This window comes from Scylla paramamosain, chromosome 13 (assembly GCF_035594125.1).
Source record: "Scylla paramamosain isolate STU-SP2022 chromosome 13, ASM3559412v1, whole genome shotgun sequence".
Classification (NCBI taxonomy): domain Eukaryota; kingdom Metazoa; phylum Arthropoda; class Malacostraca; order Decapoda; family Portunidae; genus Scylla; species Scylla paramamosain.
The window spans coordinates 567,501-573,471 of NC_087163.1; positions in this window are offsets into that span (position 1 = coordinate 567,501).

Here is a 5,971-nt window from a genome sequence, read left to right on the forward strand (position 1 = left end):
TCACCGGGATGCATTAACCTTCTCGTTTGCTTTCTTTTACTCACAACTTTCCTTCACGGGATATGAAATGTTACGCAACCATTATAAGTATATAGAACATGTTAATGCACAATAACACTTTCAATTTCCTGCATGCACACGCACACTCTTGCGAGCGAGGGAAGAGAGAAAAGCCTAACAATCTACAGCATATTTCCTTCTTTGCTTATTTCTCTTATGTATGTTTATAAATAAAAGTTACGTAGATATAAAGTATGTATTGTTCTACACACTGACTGATTTTTGTTCTGCTGTAAGGCATTAACAGATTGTCACACAACGGCGACCATATGGCGCCGCACCATGGAGAAACGGGCAGGGATGACATCAGTCCAGAGCGAGAGCTGTAATAATAATATTCAACATATTCCTCCCACAGGTCAGCGCGTCAGGGGAATTGGTGATGGTTCATCTTGGTTCATCCTGGACAGAAAAATAACTAATAATGGATGTAATGACTAAAGAAGATCTATGACAAGGTGTGTGTTCTAATTTTAAGTGACAGGATGCGAAAGACTTAAAGGTTGAGATAGTGAGAACAATAATAAAATGGTAATGTAAAAGGTAGTCCATTTCATCATTTAATCACCAGAGATTAAATGACTTTAAACACTAAAACTCTACCAAAGTATTTATTTGGACACAGTTACTGGTCTCCTCCGCCTTCATGGTCCCTCTTTCCTCTAGTCCTCACTGTTTCGTCCAGTGCAGGCGTTAACAAGCACGAGTACCTGCACTCGTCCATTTCTTTCACTGGCGCGCCCCACACCAGTCTGCCCTCGCCTGACTCTTTCCATCTGCACCCTCAGAATCCCTCAAAGAGAAGCGCATGAAGGCACCACTTGCGTTAAATTGCTTCACCCTTTTGAAATTTTTATTCACGCCTTGAGGGAGCCGCGGTGGCTGCCTTTTCTCTTACGTTTTGCTCTATCCTTACATCACTCTTCCTTTATTGTGAATAACCTTTGTTAATACCCTGAAACTCTTAGAACATGTGAATACTTAAATCATTCTACACACACACACACATACGAACACACACACACACACACACACACACACACACACGGGATGAGAAGTCCAGATCTTTTCTGTTCTACTCTGTTATCACATTCTTGGTATGTAATTAATTAGCGCCAATCGCCGTTGCAGTACGAGTATGCAGTCACTAACCACAATGTGCACCACCAAAGCTTCACTAAAGGGACGCAGCTTATTGATTACCTGCTTTTCTACGTCCCTATTTTTTTGTTGCTCCATGTTCCTCTCCTCTGGTTCCCTTTCGTTGTGCCCGAGGCGCCTCTGATGCTCCCCCCCGCGAGTTGTTTCAAAAGAAAACTTTTTGTACGACATGGGAATTTTTGAGGCCGCGCTGAAGTTTTGCGTCGAGGACTTACATTCATATTGTGTTCTTTTGAGAATATTGTGGCTGGGAGGGAAGGAGGAAAGAAAGGAACAAAGTAGTAAATATATGGACAGATAAATAAATGGAAAAACAGACAGACAGACAGACAGACAGACAGACAAATAGAAAGACAGACAGACAGACAGACAAATGTTTGTATAAATGGACAAACAGACAAATAGATATATGTTGATATAAGCTGGATATCCTTGGTCGTTGCGAAAGGAGAGAGATGATTGCATCCAAGTGCAAATAGGTATATGTTGATATAAGCTGGATATCTTTGGTCGTTATGAAAGGAGAAAGGTGACTGCGACCAAGTGCCGTGACGGAAGAACACAAAGTCAAGGTTCACTGTTGCTCATCCAATGCAATAAAAAATCACACACACACACACACACACACACACACACACACACACACACACACACACACACACACACACACACACACACACACATACATTACTTTATTTTCATTATTGATAACAATACTGAATATTTATGCATCAGAAGGTGTTTCAACATTGCTGAGCTGCAAGTTTTGAAATAAAATATTTCCACTGTTGTCGCCGCAAAATACAAAGTTCCTATTGATTAACTTTTTTTTTTTTTCATACAGTGTAGTTGTGGAAAGTACTTTTAGTGATGCCCTTGTTCAGAGTGAGTGGCGTGTCGGGCGAGCAGTACACGCCCCTGTGGCTCCCTTGCCCCGGCTGGCTGCCGCGCGTGCACCAGTCACTCTTCACACTCCCGTGATCCTCACAGTGGCTTGGAAATGGTGACGTCACGAACACCTGACAAAGCAACAATAAAGCAGCGATTTTCTTCCGCATTTTCCTCTTGAGGACTGACCTTCGTGAAGAAACACTTTTCTCAGCACATTCTCCTTTCACAGTAAATAAACAGATATACAATTTTTCTGTACTGACTTGAATCCCGTCAGCCGACTAAAAATGAAAGCAAAGCTGCGTGTGGGTGAATAGTTCAGATGGTCGTGGGCCCTCAGGAGAATGAATCTTCGCTCCAAGTAACCAGGAATCTTAAAAGTACGTAACACTTTCTCATTCTGACTTGAGGTCAGTAAATGATCACTACAACAGAGCAGTGGATTTGGGGAGTTGTCTTGTTTTCCTCACAAGGGAACAGCTGCCCTTCAGCACTTGCATGCAACACGTGTTCTGCTCCAAAGCAACTTCACATGTAACTTACTCTACTGCATGTTATTTCAATACTATGTGCTGGTACATGGAAATTCGTGTTTGCTTTCATGTTGGCAGAATTTACATTGCTAAGTTTCTAGTTTAGATTAAGTACAACCTTCATCCATCGGAGCGTTCTGTTATAGATGAGGTAGATGGTTACAACTCTTCTCCTGAGCCAAAAAAGCAGTGGTGTCCCAGAGTTAATTTCTATCATTCAGTTATTTAACGGTGAACTAAATCAAACTCTTTCTCTTGCCCACTCTTACGCTGATGAGTCTGCCCTTCATTTTTTTTTTCAACATTGTTCGTTAAACACCAGCGTAACAGACTGGAGTGACGCCATAAACCGGGTGACTTATGATTATGCTTTCTAAAAAATTCCAAAAGGTCACAGTAAACCATGTAGTATTCGGAACCTTAAAAGTTAATTCATTCATCCACTTTCTTTCTTTTCCCCCCACCACACACACTGAGGTGGCAGTAACCATTGCCATCCAAACCCTTGTCACACACTCAGCCATGGCGAGCCTGGCGAACCTCAGCGTGGCAGGGAGGTGCTGAGGGAGCGTGGACGCGGGATGTGAGAGGGAGGGAATGGCGTGTTGGTGCCTAGTGATGCAATGCAGTGACGGTGCTTCAAGTAATGGCAATGAACCTTTCTCCCTCTCTCTCTCTCTCTCTCTCTCTCTCTCTCTCTCTCTCTCTCTCTCTCTCTCTGATCATTACACGCATCGTTGGAGCAAAGCTTTGTGCATCATGACGCTATTATTTTGTTACTTTCGTCCCGCAATGAGCGGCGGCAGCACCAGCCAGCCATAAAGAAATACGGGGTACACTACATGGCACTGACTCCACTCACGTACTGCAGACATTTGTAATCTGATGACAGCGTCGCCTCTCCGCCTCTGTGTGGCAGGTATCGACGGCCGGCAATGTGACGCAGACCAGTCTCACTCACTCAGTGTTGTGACATCCACGCTGATGACTGCAAGAGAGAGATGCATAATGTTTTTACATCGGCTTTCATGCACTTCACCACAGAAAGAAGATAAATAGAAAAATAAATGCATACATACATATACAAACAGACAAACAGATAGATATTTTAATAGCTAAGCTTACTTTTCTACACTAGACTATTTTCATATAATACATAATGAAATAAATGAAATGTGAATCATACAAACACAAACATAACCACAGCGGCACACCACTATTGCATTCCACGTGATTCAGTTTACACTGACTGGCCGTTACTGTGACATCAAGAAGCAGCACCAAGATGAATCTGCAGTGATGCATTAGTGACACAGGACGGATCACTGCCTGACTCATACATCACTCTCGCTTTGACTTGACGAAAAGGTAAGTTTTGGTCGCGCAGTGAACGCAAACGACGACAGCGACTACAGGATGCATTGCTGGTAGTGCCTCGCTGCAGAGAAAGCTTCACTCTAGGGCAGCAAACTGGTATTACTGAAGCTCCGCGTGAGGGAAACACAGCCAAGGGGAAGAGGACCCCCGCTGTTGCTTCACGCCTTACACTTTTCACTACGTTTTACAAAAAGTTTTTTTTTCACATTATTCCAAGTGCAGGGCAAGCAAACCCGGTTAGCTTAGCGCTTTCACTGTTACGATATCGCTTGTTAACATTCAGGACGCTATGAAAATGTTTGTTTGGATACAAACTGTAGTGCAAAATTACGTATCCAGAATGTTGTAAGTGATAATACTGTCAAGGATTGGAAGTGTTGAAACTAAACTAAACTCTTCCATAGAAAATAAACAAGATAAATAGTAAGTATAATATATAGATAAATGTATAACAAAAAAGAAAAAAAATATATATATATATATATATATATATATATATATATATATATATATATATATATATATATATATATATATATATATATATATATATATATATATATATATATATATATATATATATAAACTGAGGAAAGCGAGGCAGAGGCAGGCGGCGAGGACAGGTGACGAGGGAGCACAAAAGATGCATTCCTGTCTTCCTTTACGAAGTGTTACCTCGCTTTACAAAATCCCGCCCGAACGTCCTCGGATCAACAGGACTGGGCGGGGCACCAGTAACCGGGAAGCCAACACACTCTGTTAATGCTAATAATAACGCAGAAATCTAGACATGCTACACACGAGGAGGAAGAGGAGAAGGAGAAGGAAAACGGGTCGTGACAAAACTACTTACTCCTATCCCTAGGTTGTCCATCTCACTTATGCAAGTTAACGAGTTTCTTTACTCGTTCATCCTGTTCACTCTCGTACTCTGCCTGTTTCTGTCTCCCTCTTTCCACGACTTGCACTGTTTCAGGAGAGCAACATCAGGACATCTCGGTAACTAAATTGGTCTCCAGTTTGGAAGTATTTCGTCTGTTTAACTTTTTATGAGGCAAGTTAGCGGCCTTTTCTTTTCTCATTTTCGTGACCTTTGCCGGCTTTCTTCACACACACACACACACACACACACACACACACACACACACACACACACACACACACACACACACACACACACACACACACACACACACACACACACACACACACACACACACACACACACACACACACAGGAAGAAATAAAAAGACTAGTGGATTATAATGTAATGCTCTGAGGCGGTGGGATAATATGTATGTAATCATTACATATATATCATCCTAGCGTCCCAACGATATGGTCATGGAGGTAGTTCAGAAAAAAATGAATAATGTGAACAATTAAGTATATTAAAAATAAAACTACATAAAAAGAAATTTGAATAAAAATGTTTGAACATCTATGTCAAAACAAAAATGAAAAAAACACATGAATAAGTCACTGAACAAAATAAACATTATTACTTTAAAGGCATATGAAATCAAATCCGCCCTTCGCGGAGAGACAGCAAGGCCCCGCGACTCACTCGGGGGGCAGCTGCAGGAAGGCAGAAAAATCCAGCAAGACTTTTCATTGTTAAATAAGAAAAGAGAAGGTGATTATGTTGGTTAGCTCTTCCATTAGAGAAGGCGAGGATGCTCTCGGAGGTGAAAATAAGGTTAATGCCATGAACTCCGCGAGGAGACGTGCCGCATGCAGCGTGCAAAGCATAGCTAGATCTACTTCAGACAGAGACAGGAATGATAGCAACCCTTGAAGTCTAGCACAGGAAGTAGTGCAATAACCCACACAGTAAAGCAGAGTTCTTAATTTTATCAACAGGAGCCTAAACAACAACCGTAATGTAATTTTAAGGTCTTACCTGGCTGTGTTTAGCCTGTGCCGCTGCCAATGTTTGTTGAAGACT